The sequence below is a fragment of the Gallus gallus genome, chromosome 1, assembly GCF_016699485.2.
Source record: "Gallus gallus isolate bGalGal1 chromosome 1, bGalGal1.mat.broiler.GRCg7b, whole genome shotgun sequence".
In the NCBI taxonomy this organism is placed as follows: Eukaryota; Metazoa; Chordata; class Aves; order Galliformes; family Phasianidae; genus Gallus; species Gallus gallus.
This window is the reverse complement of record NC_052532.1, coordinates 146,599,389-146,624,675: the sequence shown is the minus strand read 5'-3', so window position 1 is coordinate 146,624,675 and position 25,287 is coordinate 146,599,389. Positions and strand designations below refer to the sequence as shown.

Below are 25,287 nucleotides of genomic sequence, written 5' to 3'. Positions count from 1 at the left end.
ATAGAAATTGTAAAAACAGCAGGAACTAGCAAATGTCTTTTGCACTATTTTTACTTTCATGTAGAAGCCAATAAACTCAATAAAATTTGTAACGTATTAAAAGATCTCCTTCTGTAGGCTGAGAAGCTTACTTCATCCAAAATTAATTTTTAAAACAGAGCTATTAAGGAAGAAATAATGCAAGTCACCATCGTGTGTACAGTCTTCAGCTACTCATCATAAAAATGAACTTTACCAGTGATGAAAGTAAGTCTTATTAAAAGGGAATTCAGCCACTTTTAATTTGATCCTTCTGAAGCTTTCCCATCTCATTAGTGTATAATAGCATACAGGTAAGTTTATCCACTTTTCTATATTCGTTTAAATAAATTTATAATAGCTAATTATAAATAGTTAAAACTCTCAATTAGAGTAAACATAGAAAAGATGTTTAGGCACAGCATTCTTTTAGACTTTTCAAAGTACCACAGTAGTACTAATCCCTTACGACTTTCACACAATACTCAAGATACTGGGACATGATCAAATGCAAACCCAGAAAGAAAAGCTTCTCCTCACTTGGCTGGCATTACACTCTACAAGGAGACCACAGTATTATTACTTGTGTTGCATGTAATGGAATTGTTTAATTCACAATAGCTTTTGCAAATGTAAAGATTTAGTTACCATGTTTGTACTCAATGAGGAAAAGAGGGATATTCTGCTGTGAGCTTGTTCTTCTAATTGTTCCAATCTCTGTATTAGCATTAATTAGCAAATTCATCTTTCAGTCTCTCCCACGTGGGAGGTGTTCTGTCAGGGTTGAGTCGGTAGGGAATTTAATTAATTTATCAGCAAATTGGATTTTTCATTAGATGTCCTTGCTTTGGTGTTTTTGTTGCTTATTTATTTATTTATTAGAATTTTAGTGGTTTATGTGACTACAGGCCTCTTCATCTACAATTCTCTAATGCAGAATTTTTTAATGGAATGGTATTGAACAGGAATACTTCATTTATAAAGGGTACCCAAAAGAGAAGCTCTGTTTGTCTCACTGGTCATTTGCAAGCAAGTACTTCTGTTAGTGGAAAGTTTTCTAGTGCAGGCTTCTGGTCTATTGGGAATACTACGTTACAGTAAACCTGCCAATAGCTAGATGTATAAATGGCTGATATTTACGGCTTGAGTACAAAGGGTATCAGTGTGCAAGAATTCAATTCAGTGAGGCTAATCTCACATGCAATTAATGTTCACATTCCTTATGTGCCCCTACGGTAGTCTGTTTGCCCAAGGAATTTATTGGAAGTGATACATTTAATTAAACTTCTTGAAACTCCTGGGCAATTATATAATTTAGGTGATAAGGTATCACTTTTGGAAAGTGCAAAGAGGAACAGCACAGTTGTTGTAGTCATTCTTTTCTTGAGATTAATGGAGGGTGTATGTGGCTGTGCAGAGAGCGCATGTCAAATGCTGCTCAGAAAAGGTGTTTTCCTACCAAGGAAAGGTGGTTACTACCAATCAGCTAAATGAAAGTCAGAAATGTTTTGATCTTGTGCCAATTTTGATTTAGTCTCAGTAAAGTAGTTGCTATAATTACTATGTGAACGAAGGTAAGTAAACAAGAAAACTTTCTTAACTGTACATAGGACAAACGTGGCTTGCTATATACTTCATTGGTGATTATTACTTTGCTAATAGAAATCATTCTTTCTGCCTACTTAGCATCCAATCTTTATGACTTGTTAACCATATAACTTTAAGTGAAGAGATTTCACCTTACCTGCTGCCAAGATATTGTCCATTTGTTATATAAATGCATGCTGTTACAGCAATGACAATCTGAATTCTCATAGAAACTATGATTTTCTTATGCTTTTTTTTTTCCCTGCTCTTTGTAAAGCACTAGCCTTATGCTGTACTGATACAGTGCATTAAATTTTTGTCAGTGTTTAGCAATCCTTTTAGGTCTACATGAGAATTCGGGAAGGTAGTCAATGAGTTTAAATCCCCATATCCTAGTACTGGCTCCAGCAGTTTAAAAATGATTCATTGGAGGAGAAACTGCAATATACCTGTTGGTGGGTCTCAGAACAGCAAGAAAGGAGAGGTAAATTTTGATTGATTTTTTTCATGGACTTAAGAGATTCTGAATTATTTCAGAAATTTTCTAAACTACCTGAGTATGGACTCTGGGAAACACCTTGTGAGATGACACAAATTTGTCTCTGTTAAGACTCCAGAATTCCTAGTACAAACTCAATTCATACTTCAAGATGATCTTTACAGAGAAAAGTCCTCCTGAAGTCATTTTATTAAAAATAAAAAATAAAAATAAAAAAATAAGAAAATGATAGTGATAAGGTTAGTGAACAGAATTCTAAGACAGATATGTTCAGCAGAAACACCAGTGTCCCAGACAAGCTTATTCTTTCAGAGAATGAAACAATGAGAACTGTGATATGTTGGTTACATTTTTGTTATAACAGTGTACAGATTATTAAACTTTTCAAATACAGATACAGTCCCAAAATACTAATAGATATGCAAGAATCACAAAACAGCTTTTTCTCCTGAGTAAACATAATCATTCTCCACCATCTAACGTGTGTGTGTATTTTTGTATCTCACTCAAGGAAATATGATGAAAAATCTGTTGATAATATACGTATCAGGGAAAATCAGAGTGAGTAATGATGAATTTTTTCTAGGGTGCTCTGGAGTATACTTCTATAATAAGCAGAGGGATCTTTTCAAATGGCAGAAGGGATAAACAAACAATACCTATGTAATGCTAAACATGTGGTGCTTTCATGTCTCTTCAAAACAATGCAGGCTCAGTTGGAAGAGAAAGAAGCTGCTTCTTGAATAATATGAATGGTTTCTCTTCTCTTGCTGCTGTACTGACGTGGTTTCTGTGATACAGAATACCATGGAGAGCTTGTTTGTGTTTTAAAAATGCCATATTTCTCCTGAATTTAAGCACAGATTACTGTTGGGGCATTATTTTCATCTTTAGGGAAATAAACTGTGAAAATTTTCATCTTTGAGAAAATCTCCTAATACTTAATTTAAAGAGAAAAAAATGGAGAAAGTAGATTAAAGAGACAAGAACAAATGAAAATGTGTGCGATAATTGCAACCCAGTGTGAGTCTATGCATCTCACAGGTGTGAGTGTAGCTGTCTTCAGACAATCCTCTGAGCTGCACTGACAGTAAGGTTATAAGGTATCCTACAGTCCCATTAGTTAGACTGTCTATTCATCATGTGGAGCTGTTGAATACTGAGTTCAAAAGAGTTTAGGCTTTCCAGGAGGGACCTTCTGAAATTTCTCTGACAGCATTTTGTTCTTAAGTATTATTCTAATCTATGTAACATTTCAAAATAAAACATTTGGTTGGTCAGATTTACACCTTCTTCTTAAAGCAGTCAGAGCACAGCTTTGGACCCATGCTTGGGCCACCCCTGTACCTTTTTTTATTGCATTACTTGCTCAAGTGCAATTCAGAGCTTTTCAAGGCACCTGAACACAAATTCTGTGTGATAACTGCAGGCATAGGAGAGGCAATTGTATCTCACTATCTTGATGTGGACTTTTCATTTAATGAAGGATCTATACATGGACAGGGTTATAACATTATCTCCTACTGCAGTACTCTGGGGGAGGTGCTTAAACACACTCATTCAACTTTCCTGGACACTCTAATGGTAAAGGAAGGCTGTGCTGAAGAAAAGAACTAAATCTGAAGAGTTTTATTGCTCTTTCTTTCTCTTAAATAAACTCAGATGCATCTCACTACTTCCTAGAAATTCATGAAATAACAATATCTCTTACTTATTGCAGACTGGTAATGAGGCTTAGCATTTGTTTCTATGGCAAAATGTGGAAGCATAATTATACTGCCGTTGTAGGAAGAACATAAATCACCAAGCGACAGAAATTCAAAAATTACTCAGAAATTTGAGCATCCAAGCAAAGAAATGTATTGGTAATATTATCCTAGTAAATATCATCAGAATGAAATATCTTGGATGCAAAAATTTCAGCTTCAGGATAGTAATCTGATAATACGGAGATGAGTTTAAAGCCCTAGGATTCAAGTACTCATGAACATGGTCCAACTGAGACCCAGCATCTGAATACTGCACTTCATAATGGCTTCTACTTGAGGGTGGAATATCTTAAATAGAAGTAACGACTGGTTCTTAAACAAAAGAGCAAGAAATATCTATTACATAGAGTTAAATTTTATTGGTATATCAGCTACAGGAACACAAGTTTGTATTCTGTCCTTCCATGTTAGAAATAGGTAGATAAATGCTCAATTTAAGTAAATAAATATGGTAATATAAAACATCCAAATCTGAGGAAGGTGGGTGGTAAATCAGAGTCCCAGTTAATCATAATTATATCAGGCACAACTGAGCATCATTTAGTGGTGTTTTAAATTAATAATAAATAGGATAGTAAGATGAATGTTCACACATTTTTTACTTAATAATTCAGCAACTTTTTTTGTTTTACAACAATTTTGGACTGGACTTTCATGGCTATATTTTAACACATAAGTATCAACATCTTCATCTTTGCTAAGATGCTAAGACATACATTACATAGTAATGTCAGTAAAAATTGCTGCGACCTGCTTCTTTGATCCATCTGTTCAAAGCCTGGGACCTCAGTCACCTTGGCTGTGGCACACATCCTCCCAGTTCTTTCTCCTCATGCAAGAAATCTGACCCTTTTCTATGGTCTAATATTTCCCGCGCTCTTCAGTGCTTTCAGATCAACTGAAAGAACTGGGCATCTGTCCTGCAAACTGGCACCATTCCCTAGAGTTTAAATCAAGGGGCCCTTCATCTATATAGCCTGACTGTTCTCATGGCTGTACTAATCCCAAGGAGAGAGAGGGCATACAAGGCACTGAAACCTGTATAAATCAAAATCAGTTAGAACAGAAATCTCTTCTAACTGTCAGGGAAGTGGTATAATACACACTCGGTGATTTTCATTCCTGTAGGATGCAAGATCATTTAAGTTTACATGGAAGAAGAGAAGCTTCATGCATTATTTTCATTAGAACCAGATAACTTGTTCTGTTCTTATCCAGTGCAGTCAGAACTTCAGTGTTGCAGGTAAGATGGGACAAGATCTCTGGAAAAAAAATAATAAAAATCTTAAGGTGAGACACAAAGTGGCATATAATTTCCAAAACAATCTCACTGCACCCTATTGGAGAAAATAGGCTGTCATATTCCATGAGAAGTTATTTATTCTAATTGTGCCTTGCCTGTCTTTGTGTTTGCACAATCACTGGTATCCTTTAGAGCATTCAAGCTATATTTAAACATCAAACAGAATCAAATACAGTTGTGTTTTTATCACTCTTATGTCCCCTTACATTCAAGGGTAACCAAAAAAAGTTGAGATTCATGTTTTCCAATGTCACATTAGAGATCCTGTGAAAATATCTGAGTAACGGCAGTGCATTTTCTGGATAAGTCTGTCATTTCCCGTTTATGAACCTGGGTAAGAGAACAGCTCTTCAGAATACAAATGGCTGGTGTTAAGAGCTCTGCCATAAGGGAGAACATATTTTGGATAGTATGTAGTTCAATAAAACATCAACAGTATAAAATACGGAAGCACACTTAAGGTGTGATGTGTTTCATCAAAACTGTAATTTGTCACAAAGGCAACAAAAGCTTTGGGTACAAACGGCAGCTTCTCACATAAATTGGCCCTAAGGTCTATAATGTTATCAAAATACAAAAAATAATTACACTGCTTCTACACATTTTATATGAAAGCAGATGCTTGTTCAAAAGCCCGTGTGTAATCACTCAGCTCTACATCCAGATCGTAATATTGGTTGACATTAAATATTCTGTAATGCTTTGGCTTCTCCATCTTGAAAAACTTTACTTAAAATCAAATGCGATACAAAGCAGGACAAAGAGGATGAACAAAGAAATTCTTCCATAATAGGATTGACTCTATGAAGCCTGTTACTTCACCTTCAGAGACACTTCCAGGCAGAAACTGCAGTGATCTATAAAACTCTGAGAACCAAGGAGAATGTGCATAGAAAATTTACTTCTGGCCTGCTGTAATACAAATAGTGTGGCACATATGATGAAATCAACAGGTAGCAGACTGCAAATCAGCAGAAAGAAGGCCCTTTCCAAACACGATGTGGTTAAGATTCAGATTTCATTGCTAGACAGTGTTGTGATTGCCATAAATTTTACATGTGTTTAGAAAGAGATTAAGCAAACGCATGAAAGAAAAAAGCAGTAAGATGTTTCAAATACAAAGATGCCCTCTGGCACTACAGTGGTTCAGACACGTGCCTGACTTCCCTTTCATGCTTTCCTAGGCACCTGCTACTATCCACTGCCAGAGAATAATGAATTAGATGAGACTTTGGTCTGACCTGATGCAGCCATTTACAGCTCCCAAAACTGCCCTAAACATCCACAAAACTTAAACCTACTTATTTATTTAATGCTACGTAGAATGGTGTAACAATCATGTACATGTTGTATACAGTAATAAACCATATTTTTGCATCAGCTTTCACTTATGTGAAACTTAGTATCTCCTTCATTACACTCCATCCTGTTTTCTATTTCTATATTATTTGAATACATGTGGCTGCTCTCATTAATAATAGTGGAAAACTGTGATGTAAATCCTCATGTATTTGTACAGAAGAATAGACCCCAAAGATTATTACTGTGAAGAATAATGTGACATTACCTAACTGTGAAGTAAATCTATTAAATATTAATTACACATTGATTTAGTCTGGCTGGAATTCAGCATTAATGGTTCCATTTAGTGTTACCTAGTTTTTCAAAATTATGGCAGAAGGACAGTATAGGGGAAGTCACAAATGGAGTTGTGGAATGTGCCTTAACTCTTCATCTCTAGAAAACCTGGGTCAAATTCTGACTGGCACATGCAGACGTGTAAGTGTCACTTGTGCACTAGTGAATGGTAGTGTATGTCATAAAACTGCTGATGAAAAGGGTGACGTTCTTCACTGTGAAGGCGGTGAGGTGCTGGTAGCTGCTCAGAGAGGCTGTGGATGCTCCATCCCTGGAGGCATTCAAGGTCCAACTGGCAGGGCTTTGGCCAACCTTGTCTGGTAGGAGGTGTCCCTGCCCATGGCAGGGAATATGAAACTAGATGATCTTTAGGGTCCCTTCCAACTCAAACCGTCCTATGACTAAGTCTACTGCAGGTCAAGACAACAGGGCATCAAGACAGCAGTTAAACTCTAGTTTAAACACTGATTCTCAAATAACTCTGGAAACTGAGGGTTTCTCAAAGTGACAAAAATGAGGTGAAACAGACACATTTATCAGCATCTCATCTAGGCCTACAGTAGAATTATCAAAGGAAGTAAGCAATATACAACTTCATGTACTTCTGTTTCATATTTCTTACAGGACATTGTGTGATGAAATGGATAGTCATGTTAATGTTGCAGCATACTTATGCATACATATGCAATCTCCAGATTAGAGAAGCGAGATATTTTTAACATGTCTCTGAAAAAGAGCCAAGAGACAGATACATACTCCTCAGTTACAGAGTAATTCATAACAAAATGCTCTGGCTGAGCAAAACCTATGCAACACGAAGTCATCTATAAGCATGCCTAGCCTGAAGGTGAAGACCAGTCATAAAGATCTCCTGTCCAGGAGCTGCATGCCTGTGTTAAGATGGTACTGCATGGAGCTGGTCTATCCATCTTCATTTTGGAAGTCTGTCAGAGGGAGCTTGGTCTGCCCACATTACACCAGTGAGGATGCCCTAGATCTCCCTCTAAGCAAAAATACGTAAGTTTCAATTTCATAGGATCCAGGAAAAGCTTCTATTTTTTCACGTTTCTATGTAAATTAAACACAAGTTGTTCTGTTTTGTTTTGTTTACTTATTTGTCAATGCATTTATATGCATATAAAGATGATACTGTGATTGGAAGTATAAATTTAAACACTTTAGATAGGATCTGATCTTTGAAGTGACAAAAGTTGCTAAACAAAGTTATAAATCTCACACTGTGAAATTCATATGCCTCTTCCTTTTGGAGATCTCATTCTTTGTTATTTTAGTTCATCATTTTTACCGTATATCCAAAGTACTTAGTTTTCTTTCTAATACTGGCAACATTATTTATTTTCTGTTGTTGTTGCAAAAGTAAAATGCTCTAAGAAAACAAGTATTTAAGGCCATTGGAAAAAGCACTGGGTTTTTTTCATTTCACAATTGAATTTATTTTATTGGTTTTAAAGCTTTGCCAAGGTCAGAAAGATTGATTTCAGTAAAAAGTTAAAACATTTACATAGAAGGAAAACTAGATGAGGGATTTGTGGATTCAGATTATCTTAACTGCTCCCATAGGGAAGTAATGTGTGTTACAACGAGTAAAGAATCATAGAGTCATAAAATCACAGAAAGGTTTGTGTTAGAAGGGATTTTAAAGGTCATCTAAACCCATCTATCATGGGTAGGGATACATCCAACTATATTAGTTTATCCAACCTGGGGATCCAACCTGGTCTTCAGCACTTCCAGGGACTGAGCATCCATTGGAGATCATTTCTTTGAATGCTGATATTTCATCTGCTGTTTAACATGGTCCCTGCAAGGAAAAACTGAAAGTGGAGGTATCTGTGGTAGCCAGACACACTATCATTAGAACATAATTTTTTTGCTTGAAAGAAAAAATTCTTTCTCCTTACATAAGGTTTTAATTTAGTCTACCTATGACATTAATTGAACATCTAACTTTCATCTACATACTACTAAAATAAAAGTTGTGTTCTTCTCTTCTTCTATAATAACCATCAACCTTCTTCTACTGTAATAGCTGTCTTCCAAATATAAAGCAACTGATCAGTTAGACAGCATCAGTGCAGCTTCAGCATGAATTGAGCTAGGTAGACTGAGACTTTCAAAGTGTGTATGATTTACCTGAATATTTCAGAGACAGGAAAAAAATGATTTTTTCAAGTTTAAAATGTTGTAAAGTAGAAACTCTTTGCTTCAGTTTTGCTATTAAAAAGAATGTTTGCAAAAAGCTTTTAAGTCTGTATCTGTAAAGTAATATATGAAAGTATTATGATTTTAATATATCAGTCCGTAGAGCATTTATTCTTTCTCCTAAAATATCTTTTCATTTTAATCATAGAAAAATTACTTGGAGTGAAACTGTTGTTAATTAAACGCAATACATTATTAATCTTAATTTTTTATTAGCTTTTATTATGAACTTTCTATTAAGAGAAACAAAGAATAGCTTAAAAGACATTAGGTAATTAAAAGTTGTACTCTGACATTATTTATCTTTGGTTTTCACTTATCTTGCTTCTATAAAATGCTCACTGTTATCTTACTGAACATTTGCAGTGAAAAGATTTTTAAATGTTTTGTGATTATTAAACTGCAAGGTAAACAAAATAATTTCATATTTTAATTAGTAGTTTTCAACCTCATATAAAACAAGTAGAGAATACAAATTAATGAACACTTCATTCTTTTTTTTTCTTTTTTTTTTTTTTAATGTTCTACAAGTTGTAATAGATCGCCTAGCATATAACTAAGATCAAAAAGAAACAACACTAGTCCTGCATGGTTAATTATGCTATATGGATGAAAATCTTGTGTTCTTACTGCACACACATATCTCAAATTGTAATACTGGTTCTTTTAAAATTGACAGGAATTTACCTATTCAATTCAGCAAAGGCAAATTTTATACTGGAAATAGATCTGGAGCTGCAATGTACATGTACATCAGGTTAGAGTACTCACTCCTGAAGACTTTGTTTTTCTCTTCTTTCTTTACTATTTCTCCCTATGGAAGGTAATTCCCACCAAATCTCTCATCAGGTTTTCCTTGTTCTCAGAACTTTTGCAAATCCCAACCAGGCTATCTTAACTGCTCACTTTCTCAATACCCAATATTACTGGTCTTCTTTCATGAAGTCTTGCCAGAATTATTACAATAATTTTCTTCTCTACCTCTCCAGCCATGCAGAACAGTCATTTGCTTCACCTCTTTTATAGCTCGTTTCTGTTACCAGTGCAGAGCTTGTCTCTTTTCGTGTGTTCCTGGTGTTCTCCCATCGCACTACTTGTCATTTTGACATCTAATAGGAAATTCTCTATGCTGTTGTTATTAATACACCATGACTTTTTCAGATAAAGTTGACCTTTCCTCTTCATAAAGTGCTTGTTCTAGTAAGAATTCCTTGCTAGCTTCTTTTTATTCAAAAGAACTTTTTTCAAGTGTTTTTCAAAGTGAGTCAAAATTATTTGCATACAAATGTTTCAGTAGAAAACCATGATTGCATGCTTATACAAATTACTATTTTTGCTTATGAGTGAGTACACAGAGAGGAAGTACAGAGCCAAGTAATTCAAATAAGCATATGCAGAAGAGCTTCAAAGAGCATAATATTAAAACAGAAAGATATTTGTAGTGTAGGCAGATTCTTTTGGTTAGATAGACCCGCTTTTTTTTTTTCCAATTAGCCTCTTTTTATAGAGAACTCTATACTCCATTCATCCTTCAAAATTTTTCTTTATGAGCCTATGTTCATATTAAACCTTAATTTAAATTGAAACAGGAACCAATAGAATTTCTTCCTACTTATTTTCTAGCATTTCAACTAAAATAATTTTCCAGTACTACAGTTATACAAGTACATACACAAAAATGACCAATTCTCATCACACCCTCTAATATGTATAGGTTGCCCTGAAACTAATTCCTCATAAGTATTTCTATGGAAACTACAACAGATGCAAAGAGCACAATTGCACTATTTGTAGAGCAAATTCTCAGCTACAAAACACTCTTTTTCAACAGTCACACCATCAGCTGTGCATCTTCACCAGCAATGAACAAGAGCCTGCATACCACACTCATAACAACCTGCACCAGTGGAGGTGTCCCAGTCTTGCTGTCACCACTGCTGAAATGCACCACCCACTGCCTCACTGCGCTCACATCCACTGGCTGAGCTCCATAAATGTTTGGCAAGTGTCAATGAATATCAGTGGGTGCCATCTTTTCCACAAGGAGGAAGGAATTCAATGACACCTCTTTGCTTTATATTCACTTCCATGTCACACGCCATTTTGTCAGACCACCCCTCTGCTGCCATCCGTCACACAGCAACAGCATGTAAAAGAAAAATAGCAGGAAGATTCAACCTCTACTGCTATAGAACCAACATCTTCTTCTCATGCTAATAATAAAATAGCACATAATGAAATAGTAGGCACTACTTTTCAAGCAGCCCTCATATGTCTGTGTTTGCAAACTCCTTCCCAGAAGCCAATGTTGTGAATTTCTAATTGACACTGAGATTAACAACAGGACTTTTTTTCAAGCAATGTTGGTCTATGAGAAATTGTAACTTGTTTATTAATGGCACAAAAATCCATATTTTGCTGACAAATTGCTCCATCTTTAAAAGTTTTATGCACTCCTTGCTTGTAAAAGCCTGAGGAACATTAGTGCCATGCATTCGAATAATCAAAGTGAAATTAGTTGTATTTTCAAAACATTACAAGCACTACTTTTCCACTTTTCTACCTTTTTTTTTCATTTAAGAAGCAAATTTAAAATGCTTATGGGTTACTTTTAATAGTAAGAATTTTTTTTTCAATTGCAAAATAAAATATCAACATAATAATATATAACAGTTTAAAGGTTAAAATCTTAAGTTAGAAAAATATTCTCTGTGAGATAGTAAAAGATTACTTGCTGCCAGATTGAACTGTAGTCTCAACTCATTAATATGTTTAGTCTCAGTACTGTTGCAAATTGTGAACATGTCTGAATCAAAATCTGAAATGGCTACTGTATATTCTTCCTAAAGCTCAAATAGATCCTGATACATATTGGGAAAAAAAAAATACGATTGGCAATATAAGCTTTGAAAGTTCAGTAGATAGCTCCAAACATACACACAAAAGATTAGTTCCCCAACTTTAGGAGAAGTTAAAATAGTAGCATCCCATGCATTTTTTCCCACCTAGTATAAAAATACAAAAAATGTTAACACACTATTTAAAAGAAAATTTAACAGAATCAAAAAGGAATTTGTTCAACTTCTGATGTTATAATAAGATACCCAAAGTATTCCACTTGAAAAAACTGTTCCCATTTGTCTACATGCTGCAATAAAGATCTGATGAGAAGCCTTTTGGTTTAAAAGGACCATTTTTTGCTATGAACTTACATGGCACAATTGTTTTTTTTTCTGTAATGAGGAAAGTAGGAGAGAAAAAATCCATATCTAGTTTTGGATACAGTGCAAAATCAGAAATTTTGAAATAGGGTACAATTCAACTAAATCAAGACCATGTTAATAGCTTTTCTATGATGCCCTAGGTAAGCTTGTGATAACAAGACAAAGTTTATGATACCAAGTCATTTGATATTACTACTGTGTTTTGATGTACTTAATGGTGATGTACTCAGCTTTTATTCCTTAAATTTATATCACTCCTTTAAGGGTTCCAGATTTGGAAAACTAACTATTTAAAACACTACTTTCATTTCTTATCTTTTCCTTTTTTTTATTCTTTTTTCCCCAGCTCTATAACTCATAAAATGGGATTTTATCAACAGGAACACATTTTTTCCCTAAATCAGATCATGTTTCTGATGGACTTCTGCAGAGTCAGTTCAGGGAAAATCCAAATTTAAGTAACACTTTGTTTAAAAATGTAATAAACATATCAACTTAACGTACATTGATGGTTTCCTGCTATGTGCCCTACTTTCAGTAGCATATCTCTAACAGCATATTCTGAAAATTATCCAGGCCTTTAGAAGAATATCCAGTTGGTACTGCACAAGGGATAGAGAAACTGAACTACCCTTGGGGTAGCTCCTTAAATTAGAACCTACGAAGAGGAACAGTGTTTAAAAAGAAAAGAAACAGGTGTTTGATCATTTATTAACTCAGGCCATTTTTTATTGAAATGCCAGAAGCTTAACAGTTGGTCTACAATCCCCCATCATTCTCTGATAGAAGTAGGAGCCACGCAGATCTGCACTCTGAAGATTCACTAATTTGAAAGACCCTTCAATGTGCAAGTTGTAGGTCGCCAGCTCCTGATGAACAGACTAAGGAAGAGAAAGATAATGTCCCTTTCTATGGATATTTATTCTCTTAAATCATGTAAAAGCACCATTTGGTTGCACATTGTCTTCTTCTTGCATGGCTTCCCTGGCTAAGTGCAATTACATAATAAGCTGTTCTGAGCTGTGTGTAACTCACTTCAGTATGTAGAGGCAAACCCTACCATTTTGAGTGCCCACTTTATTGTTAATAGAATTATTTTATGAACATAAGTTAGGGAAATAATATGACCTATTCTGTTTCATGTTCTTCCTCTTTATCGAATAATGACTTAACCACACCATCTGTTTTGTATAAAATATTTATATGTATACGTAAAAAAGAGACTGAGAGAGAGAAAAAAAAGGACACTACAGAAATAGAGTATCTGAGGACAACTTTAAAAATACAATACATTTAAAACTTTTTGGATTAATCATGGGCATAATATGAAATTTTGTCCTGGAAAGGCAGCCTTCAAAAAGAGTTTTAGTTTATGATCATCAATACTTGTTGAAGGACTTTCTAGTTCATGAGTTGTTGGTTTAGAACAGAGAAAAAAATCAGCAATAATAGTGGTCTGTACATATTAATGAACAGTTAGGAGGTAAATCAACACATTAGTATTTTTACAGAAAATGATCAATCTACATGGCTGCTCAAAGTAATTAAATTATTTGTAAAAAGAGTTCAAAAGCAGCGCTGCCAGTACTCAGTCAGTAAGGAAGTCTTCTTCATCACAGCTTGCACTTAATCCTATCAGTAGAATTATTGCTAATCTGTCTATGGTGCCTTGGCTGATGCAGAAAAGGATATCCTTCCAGGGGCCTCTGCTGCTGCCTCTCTCTGTTGACTTAATAGGAAATTACATGTCTATTAGCTGGAAGCATGGACTCCCAGTAGAGGATATGAAAACAAACCAGTTTGTGCTGAGGACCTGAGACTCACAGCATTTTCATTTCACAGCTCCCCTGGCCCTGATCGCCGGTGCCCATTAGTGCTGGGGTAAGATGACTGCAGTCTTGAAGTACTACTTCCCATGTAATTTTCACCCAGCGGGATCCAGTCTGTGCACTCAGAGCCTACACCACAGGGAGAGCCAAAGCATATTAAGTGAGGGCAGGCAAGGAATACACTTTAAAAAAAGTAATTGTGATCCAAATTAAAGCACTAATATGAGTGCATCCACCATAGTAGAACAATCTCATTGGATAGTTAAACTTCCTGTGCATGCTGGGTATCCAGCTTAGGATGGCACTTGGTTTACATTTTCAAAATTAAAGTTTAGTTTGAAATTTCAAATCTTTAAAGGAACCACAGAAGAGTTTCAGTTTCTCTTTAATATTTTTTTTTAATTATTAATTCTAGAATAAAATCATCTGTCTTTTTTTTATCATTCTTCAGGTCCTTTTATTCTTCAGGTCCTTTTATTAGATTGCCTAAGGAAAGGAATATCAAAATTGCATGTAGTGTCAGATCAAACAAAGCTACCTTCAATCAGCAATAGAACAATCTCTATACCCATTTTACAGCAATTAAAATGAATAACAAATCTTGATGCTCCACAGAAGCACATTCTGGAGCTTTGTTCTTGGGTACCTTAGAGAAAGCCCTTACAGCCTGGACTATCTCTTTTTTGGAGAGAGACACTCTCTTCTCTCCTTTCAGAGTGCATTAAATTTTGCAGAAACACTCTTCAAAGGGCTACTGAGTTGTTTTATGTAGGTTTTTGAAATTATCTCCTCCATTTTGCAATATACCCTTTTTGGAAGAAAATATGTTTGCATTATATTGCCCTTACAGACAAACCCTCTTCCCCTCACATCATTCTTCAGACACAATCATCCTAAAAGTATGTCCAAGAAAGGCCATTTTTAGTCTTTTAAAAGCAATCACATATGATGCTTGTCCCCTTGCTGGGGACAACATCAAAAATAATAATAATAATAACATCAGAAGCTTTTTCTCTTTCAAAGAGCTTCAGAAAGCAGCTGAATTTACAGTAGAAAGGTAAAGTGGAATGGGACAAATGAGTTTGCAACACTTTCTTTCTTCATTCTCTATTGAGTCTCTGTTTGATTAACAGATAACAGAAAAAGAGAAAAAAAGAATGTAAGAGTTGAACTTGAAATTACCAGAAACCCAAAGGCCACAGCTCTCCCACAGAAGCAGCTGTTTCTTCTGAAGAACTCCTGCAGTTTATTTGAAGATGGAAATAACGTGATAGAAGAAGGTTGACACATATTATTTTCAAACCGGGGGCTCACTTGGCAATTTGAAGAACAGATTAGGCTATGAGTAAAGATGTGATTTAACAGGAAAAATCAAGAGGGCAGCTGACTTTCTGCCTTTCACTGCCTTGTGAACAGCCCATTCTCGTAGCACTTTCTGTTCTTCCCTCTAGCTAGTTTAGCTCAAATAGACATGGCACTCAGTTTACATTCAGACTATTGCATAAGTGCTAAGTGATGACCACTAAAATAAAAGTAAAATAGCTCCATGCTGTCCGTCATGTCAGTGACTTTCTAATGCATGCACTGATTCAGTCCAGCTTCAAAGCTAGGTACTTGGGTTCATAGATTAATTTGAGTTGGAAGGGACCCTTAAAGGTCATCTAGACCAACTCTCCTGCAATGAACAGTGACACCAATAGCTAGACTAAACCCTCCAAGATCTTTTTGACAGGCCTGTGATCTACACCTACATCCCCCAGCTTGTATTAATAGTAGGAGGTTGCCATGACCGAGGGGCAAGGCTTTGTACTTTTAGCTTTGTTGAATCTCATGAGGTTCTCCTAAGACCTACTAAGCCTGTCTATGTCTCTCTGAATGTCATCCCTTTGCTGGGGCATGTTGACCACACCCCAAAGCTTGGTGTCATCTGCATACTTGTCAAGGGTGCACTCAATCCTACTGTCAGTGTTATTGATGAAGATGTTAAAGGGCACCATTCCCAGAACTGACCCCTGAGGGACACCACTTGTCACTTATCTTCATCTGAGATTGAGCCATTGAGTGCTATTCTCTGGGTACAGTTTCATAAATAGTTCCTCACCCACTGAGCAGCCCACCTATCAAACACATATCTTTCCAATCTGGAGAGAAGGATGTTATGGGGGACTATGTCAAATGCCTTACTGAATTCCAGATAGATGACATCAGTGGCTCTCCCCTTGTCTACCAATGCAGTTACACCATCAAAAAAAGCAACAAGGTTGGTCAAGCAGGTCCCACCCTTGATGAAGCCATGTTTGTTATCCCATATCACCTCCCTCTCTTCCACATGCCTTAGCATAGCTTCCAGGAGGATCTGCTCCATGATGTTTCCCAGTATTAAGATGAAGTGTTAAAAGGTCTGCAGTTCCCTGGGTCATCCCTCTTAAAAATGGATGTGGCACTGCCTTTTTTCCAATCATCAGGGACTTCACCTGACTGCCATGACTTTTCAAATATCACTGAGAGTGACTTGGTGAGTACATTAGTCAGTTCCCTCAGAACTCCAGGGTGCATCTCACTGGATCCATAGATATTCAGGTTCTTCAGGCAGTCATGAAGCTGGTCTTCACTTACAGTGAGAGGGGCAACAGTCCCCTAATTTCCACCTTCTGAACCATCTCCACTGCATGTGGAGAAGTTGCTAGTGAAGACTGAGGCAGAGTAAGTTGTTGAGCACCTCAGCCTTCTACTTGTCTGTTGTCACTAGCCTGCTTGTATTTCTCACGAGGGGGAAGAGGTCCTCCTGGAGTTTCTCTTTCCAGTTGACGTGCCTATAGAAGCCTCTCTTATCCTTCTTTGCACCCCTAGCCAAGTCCAGTTCCAACTGGGCCTTGGCCTTCCTGACCTCATCTCTACACAGCCTAGCAACATCCCTATACTCCTAGGTTACCTGTCCTTGCTTCCACTGTCTGCGCATTTTCTTCTTGTTCTCCAGGGTAAACAGCAGGTCCTGGTTTAAGCATGCTGGGCTCTTGCCTTCCTGTGCTGACTTCCTACACCTGGGGATAGAGTGCTCTTGTGCCCTAAGGAAAGCTTCCTTAAAAATCTGTTAGCTCTACTCCAATCCCTTGTCCTTGAGGACAGATTCCTGGGGGAGGGGAAGGGTTGTTGACTATCTCCCTGAAGAGATGGATGTCAACATGTCAACTTTCCTAAAATTAATCTTCCTGGTTTTACTCTTTGCCTGTCAGATATCCCTCAAGAGTGTGAACTCTACAGTCGCATGGTCACTACAGCCCCAGCTGTCCTCAATCTTGATGTCACCAAACAGTTCACTTTTTCACTTACTTTCGGTGAGCAAAAGGTCACATATTACATCCTCCCTGGGGGAGATGTAATACCTGGATCAGAAAGTTATCCTTGATAGATTCCAGAAGCCTCCTGGACCACTTACATCTCATTGTGCTACTTTTCCAGCAGATGTCAGGGTGATTGAAGTCCCCCAACAGTATGACAGTTTGTGAATGCAGTGCCTCCTGTAGCTGTAGAAAGAAAGCTTCAACAGGCTCTACTTGATCAGGTCACCTGTAGTAGACACCAAGCAAAGGGTTCCCTTTGTTGCCTCTGTCTCTAACTCTGACCTATAGGCTTCTGACTCTCTCATGGCCAGTCTTCATGGACAGCTCTTTACACACTATTCCTTCTTTGAAGTAGAGGGCAACACCTCCTCCCCTCCTTCCTCTCCTGTCCCTTCTGAACATCCAATGAACAACAAATAGCTACACTTCTGTCACGGGAATCATCCCACCAGGTTTCAGTGATGGCAACATTATAGTTTTCCATTAACACTGTGGCTTCCACATCTTCCTGTTTGTTTCCCAAGCTGCATGTGTTGGTGTTGAGGCACTTCAGCTGGGCAACTGATCATTACCTTCTTGGAGGATAACTCCTTAATTCCTTAAAAAGTAGGCTTAGGGGCTTCCCATGGGGTGGAACACCTACTAGACAAATACTTAAAGAGTGAAATCACTTTGGATGGGGGATTCAGAGAATAAGTTTAAGCCCGATAAAGCAGAACAGAAAGCCATAGATAAGACAGAAGGGAGATGGAAGAAGTGTGATGGCTTTGGACTGAGCAGGGGTTTGCAAAGAGGCATGTCACATCAGGTATTGATACAGGACATGAAGGCTCCCACTGGCACACCATGCCATGGATTGGTGATGACCCTAGGGTTGCTACAAAGCTGCTAATCTGAGCCACAGCCTCAAATGGGTAAGGAGCACCCTGGAAACGTGCAGAGACATGCTTGCCAATCCCAGGCTGAGGAAGGCTAACAGCTGTGTTAGCAGGAGAAATGCTGAGCCATTTCCATGTGCCCACCAGGGAAGAGCTGCAGTGGCCGGGTCCTGCTTGCAGCTCCAGCACAGGTAGGTAAGACAGCAAGGGAAGGAAGGGCAAGAAGAAATGTATGAACCTATGCTTGCCATCACCCACTGGCAGAAGGAAGGAATTTGCTTTTTAGGCTCAGTGGGTTGACTTTGAGGGGTGGTTGATGCTCAGGGTTCCTGACCATTTGGATCTGGGTTTCTAGGTGGTGTGTCAAGGAGAAACATCCAGCAGCTCATTGTACTGGTTCCAGACTTATACTTATTTCATTACAAAATAAAGTATACTTTCTCTGTGCCTGCACTATTACAAAATTTGAATAAAAATAGTATTCGTTTAATATTAGTCATTTTAAAGTGCAAAGAGAAGAAACTGTATATTACTAATGGATCCATTTGCATTTGTGCTGGTGACACTGATCTCCTTCTGACTTCCTTCCCATTTTACATGGGTCACAAATTCAGCTCCTGCTCACGTTGTCTCCTGTCTGCAGTTAATGATGTGCCTAGTTGGAAAAGTGTTGCGGAGTGGTCATTTAATTCATTTTGATCAAAGTCTGCACCTCATATCTTCCATCAGAGTGAAAGTGCTTGGCCGGGTGCAGTGTTCAGTAATCAGTAGGGATAATGTACAAGCAATCCATCAGTGCTTGAAGCTGTTCTGTAGGGGCCCTCTCAGGGTCCTGAATTGCTTATCATAAGCAGAACTGATGCATTACATTTTGTCCCTAACTTTTCTAAAAAAATGTGGAGCCATTTCTGGAATTATTCCAATATAGCAGATTTGTAACTAGTTTTGAGTCAAGGTCATGTTCTGTAGTTAGGTTTCTGATATCTTACTATAACATAAAACAACTGCTATATTCCCCTTGCAGCCTTGATCATAGAAATATGAGCACCCACCTGTCCAAGGTTCTGCACAAACTAGTACGCACTGGAGCTTGGCCACAGGGGCTATCACTGCTCAGCTCCTCACTTACAGTGCTGTAGGTTTTTTATTGTAAACCCACCCAAGGGGAAAAAAATGCAGAACTTTGCATCCTGAAATCCTCTGTGAGCAAAAGTTAGATGAGGAATTTCCTCTCACTTCCCTGTCAGATTGCCAGAAGATTAACATCCATAAGGACTAAAAGAACAGCTTATTTTTAATATATATGTGGAAATTAGCTTCTGAGAGTTAAATGCCGAGAAGCAGAAGGTTGATCCAGTTCTGATAGCTCAGGATTTCTCATCTAAAACAAGTGTTGATGAGACATCATGGCTTCTCTGTCATGAGACAAGGATGTTCCGTGCTGCCCTGTCCTGTAGCATGTAGAGTCCTCAACATGATTACTTCATTTTACATATTATGAATTTCAAACCATTAAATAATTCATTTGGTTATCTTATGCAGCATTTTCCTCCTTCTACGGGTAGTAGTCATAAATCATAACAACGTGCAAGAGAAAAAAAACATTGCAAAATGCTAGAGTATTCCAGGGATGGAAATGCTGTCTTTTACCCAGCTCTTTGTCCACCTTCTGTTCTGGACTCATGCACAGGTCAATTTTAAGCAATGTAAATAATCAAGCCCCACAAATCCACAGAATAGGCCAATAACATATCATGTAGATAAAACTGTCTCATTTTGTCCTTCATCCCTGGAGACATCCAGTCTCCTATAAATTTTGCAAAAGGATAGAAGGATAAATTTCAGTAGGTTTCCCTTGTCAAATGGATCTAAGCTAAACTGTGAACAGCAAAACATAGTCACCAAGTGGCTTTTGGGGACTACATTTTTACAGGGCTGGAAATTTATGCTTGAATTCATAAATGTACTCTACCTTTTCAGTTTATTTGCTATGTGCTAGCAATTAGCAAACAGATACTGATGTTTGAAGCCAGTGTTCAACTGTATTTCTGGAAGGTTTATTTACCTGAACTTTCAGTTATGAAATCTATATGCATGATGGTGGAGGTACATGCACGTATATGTCACATGTACATAAAACACAGTCTCACAAAATAAAAGTGCATTTACATCCAAACATGTAGAACTCCAATCTTCTCTATAGAAGCAGGTAGTAGAAATGGCCCCTGGTAATCTAAAACATAAAAATAGGTCTCAACAAAATCAATATAAAAAAGACATTACTTTGTCACCCCTCCCTGCAAATTTCAGCTTTGTGTAAGAGATTAATTAAAGCAGGCTTTGCGATTAAAATCCTTTGATCATTTTTTTAAACAAATAATGGTAGCCAGGGGAAGAATCTCGTGACATACACCACTAATACTGCATTAGGGACAGCATGAAACATGAAATAAGAAGAGCATTCAAACAGAAGCATTTAGTTTTCTATAACTGTCACAAGAAGACAGATAGATCACTCCTTGCGTAAACTCCTCTGTTCTGCAGTTCTGTGCTGCAGAATTCATCAGCCATGGCTAGAGAGATATCTTACTTAACAGCTGCTATACACTTATCCCCAAAATATCACCCTGTTCCATGTTCTCGTTCCTAATCTGATGTATGCAGCCTGCTTCATTTTTCCAGCAGCATCCTGGCTTCTCTGCTGGAAACAGTAACCATGTGAAATGACTCTGGGAGATGAAGCTGGTGTGAGGCACTTTGGGTGGTCCTCCCTCCCATGGATGTACTTTTCTTCTGGCTTATCTGAAGTAGAGAAAGATTTGTTATCTGCATGCACTGCAGAGAGGCCTGATATAGGAAACCTTAGGTGTGGAAGACACCTGTCTCTTCTGACAATTTGATATGAAAACAAATGCGTTAAGCTAGAAATTCAGTAGCCTTGGATATGTGCTCTCTTGTAATTCTTCACTATCTGGAATAAAAGAGATATATATTTCTTCTTTGCTTCTCTTGCATCAAACTCTGTTAAAAACTTGATAAATAAAATGTTTTTCTAGTGATTGAATCCAACTTGTGTGTGAGACTGTGATATTTGTGGGAAAATGAGATCTGAAGGAAATTACTGGCAATTTTCTATCTAAATTAAATGCATTGTAAAGTTTCCAGTGATGCTTGAAGATTTTTTCAGCTCATGACCCAAGAGGGAAAAATACATGTGCCTTCAGAGATCTTTTTCTTTCCCCTAGTTCTGCTTACATAGCCCTCTTACTGCAGGAAGCAGGTAGTAGCAGACAAGGTGCTGTATGTTCCAGGTAACTCTGACGTTATCTTATTTCTTGTGCCATCCAGAAGTGTTGGATAAGATGGGATTGGAGATATCCAAACATAATACAGCCCATTTTTTGAAAAGAAAGAAAGAAACACAAACCATACAAAAACCTGTATTTGTTTCCTGATGACTCATCTAAAAGCTCAGGGAGAATGTGAGGAAGTGACTGATACAAACTGAGGAGATAAAGAACTAAACTGAATGTGAATAAAGGTATTTTATCTGATTGTCAAGAACATGCATCCAAAGCAACACAATGTAATCTATTTTGTAAGTAAATCCATAAAACTACTGATCAAAGAGGATGCCCTAATGGTAAAAGGATAAATAACTGCATAATGACAGCACTTACCTGAGAGACAACATTTTTTCAAACATAAAGCTCTGTAAAGCAACCACACACCAGAGCTGTATCTTAAATGATAATAAAAATAAAAATCCATATCTAAATGGAACAACAACAACAAAAATCCAGAACAAATGTGTCTTTGGTGGCCTTTGTCCCCATGAATAACTGTTTTGTTGTTCAGTGCATAAAGGATCGAGTTTACCCTTATCCTTCCCCTATACAGCAGGTTGTTTTTCACATGATTCTGCTGGCACAATCTGCTAACCATTTTCTCAGCCACACAAAGTCTGTCAGGGAGCTGGAATGAATGCAAGCTGGCATGTAGCTAGTTACTCCCTACTTCATCTGCATTTATTGTTACACCCTCTTTCTTCTCCATGAAATACATAGGACTATTTGAAACAAGATGAATTTATTGGAACTTCCTTGTTTTAGGACCAAATTATTTCTATACCAAGCATACACAAAAAGGCTCAAATCTCGTGGCATATCAAGATATTCCTTTACTGTTGATGTTTTCTTTTAAGTTTATTCTAGAAAAACATTCAAAGCTCTCTAACTACTTTCTAACAATGGGATGAGTACTGTAGAATAGCAATGGTCTAAGAATAACAGCAGGTATAAGAAAGGAGTTCAGATGAGAAAGAGAAATTGGGTACAACCTCATTCTTGGGTTTGTTTTCACAGTGCCTTAATGCCATTCACCAAACCTTTTCTGTGGCCATCTTTTGCCAATACTTTGCTTCTCTGTAATAGCTTTGACTGGTTACAGATTCCAGCACCATGGCAGTCCCTTATTTCATAGAATCATAGAATGGCCTGGGTTGAAAAGGATCACAATGATCATCTAGTTTCAATCCCCCTGCTATGTGCAGGGTCGCCAACCACTATTTCTACTTACACAAAGTGGCTTCTCTCCAATGTGCTGTTCCTACTTATCCATCTGGGAATATTTTTGCCTACAGTGCCCACATCCCACTATGGAGCTGTTCTAGCTGCTACAGAATGCTCACAGAGCCTTCCGATACAAGGGGCATGCTCCTGGGCGCACCTCTCATCTAGCCCCTGCACTCACATATTACACTCCCTTCATCTGCTGCTGCAGATCCTGTGGTGATGGAGGCCACCTGAGATCCTGAAGCAAATGTTGGCATCAGTCTGACTACTTGATGGTAAAATATAGTAAAATTCACCGTTACTGCAAGCTGCCTTTGAAAGGCAGCCTTCCCATTCTCCTTGTCTTTTTGATTGTTCTACTGTAGATCACATCCAGCTAAAAATGAATCCCCATGGGAAAGGGGTTTGGTTTCCAACCAGCTCCATCTGTACCTCTGCAGCTCTCCCTGCACCTCCCTGAGGGTGAGATTTTGTCCTCAATGTGGAGAAGGAATCCCATTTTCAGTAGTCTTGAACAAGCTTTGTGACTGCACTCTGAGCTGGGCAGGTACTTTCATCGAGTTTTCTGCCACCACTTTCTCTTTCCTAGGCTGTTTTTTGGACGTTGTCTTCTCCATACGTAAAGACTAAGCCCTCTTTTTCACTAATTCACAATGATTTCTGGGCTGTCATGCATCCCAGACAGGAGAAGGTGTCTGAGGAGACTCGCAAACACTATTGCGTCCCTCATTGTTCCTTCAGACACTATCCATAATATGCAATAATACCATGAGATCAATCACTGTTCGCTACATTTTGAAAAACAAATTTTATAAACATCTATGGATTTTTCACTTCTACTGAAACATTCATACTAAAGGAAACCACAGACATGAATTATAGTCAAACTTCATAGCGTTCTTTTTGTAAGTGGCCAATCAGTGCACAGTAAATGGATTTCTACTTCTTGATTAGATAACCTACACTAAGCATAGGAAAAAGGGAAGGAAAAGCTCCTCTCCTGTAGAGAGCAGCCTCAAGGAGATATGCAAAAATATGGTAATTTTTCCATGTCATCACCTCTCTCATTTTAAATTAGTGAAAGTCCTTCTTATCAAAGAAAAGAGAAAAATAAGATCTTCCTTTTCACATATTATCTTTTTGTATTTGATTGATTAATGTTTTTGCTAAACCTTTCCTTCTTGTACACTGTCAAGAAATGGTGGTCTGGGATATGTGACAAAGCTGAACACACACACATGGAACACAGACACAATAATTTCTTCATGAATAAAAACTCCTCCACAGATTTATTTAAACTAACAGCAAGTACACAAATATTTGCAGAAAAATAAAGAAATAAAAAGCATTATGCAAGGGGTGAGTTTAATATAGTGTCTGTTGTTTTTTGGTTTTTGGTTTTTTGGGTTTTTTGTTTGTTTGTTTGTTTGTTTGTTTTGGTAAATATGAAGATATGAATGTTTGAAATAATAGAAATAAATATTTTTACTCCCTGTTTGGAAGATTATCACTAAAGGACAGAGTGCTTCCACTTCTACCTGTGCAAATCTTCTTTGAAACAGCACATCTAACCTACTTTTCTAAGAGAAAATATGAATGGTATCTCTCTGCTTTAGGAAAAAAAACGATGTTGCTAGGCTGCTATGAGTATTTTCAAAGCCTTTTAGTACTCCTTTCTGAGTGGGGGATGACCATAATATTATCAAGTAAATTATCCTTGTTTATGGGGGCTGCTCCAAATGTAATGTCTCCTATTTTATTATTGTTGGCACATGACGTCAGAAGCAGATGTTGGTGGTATGGTAGTACAGGCTGAACCACCTTACCAATATTCCATTGCATTTTATTGCTGTCTGACAGATGGCAGCACAGGGGCAGTCTGACTGAATGGTAACGAACACAGAAGTGTATATGAAGAAAAAGTATGTCACTGAATGTGTCTCCATGTGAAAAATATGGCATCCACTGACATTCATCGACACTTGCTGAACATTTATGGAGACCAAACTGTGGGTGTGAATGCAGTGAGTGGGTGGTATGTTTCAGCAGCGGCAACAGCAGCAGTAGTTCTCCTCCACTGGTGCAGATTTTTATGAGCATGGAATGCAGACTCTTGTTCATCCCTGGAAAAAAATGAACACCTAATGATGTTGACAGATTTATAGCTGAGAATTTGCTCCATCAAGTAATGTTCTGCTTTTTGTGTCTGTTGTAGTTTTCATGGAAAGAAATAGGAGGCATCAATTTTGGAGCAACCTACATATGCTATTAACTGTTGTGTCTCCTTACAGAGTTTGTGGGAAACAGTGAGGACATAAAACGTATTAAATTTTACATTTACTGAAAGAGAACCCAGTTGACAGGTCTTATGAGACCTTTTTTTAGTTAATTGACTGTTGGCAGT

At 37.5% G+C, this 25,287-nt stretch overlaps 1 protein-coding gene and 1 non-coding gene across 2 annotated transcripts in view; one reads left to right on the top strand and one right to left on the bottom strand.

The window, feature by feature from the left end:
• The window catches only part of GPC6 (glypican 6), a 736,111-nt gene that overhangs the window by 630,895 nt on the left and 79,929 nt on the right, over positions 1 to 25,287 (top strand). The window lies entirely within an intron of this gene.
• LOC112531618 lies at positions 18,046 to 18,104 on the bottom strand. Its single transcript, XR_003073514.2, has one exon. It is a non-coding gene; the product is annotated as a U7 small nuclear RNA (small nuclear RNA).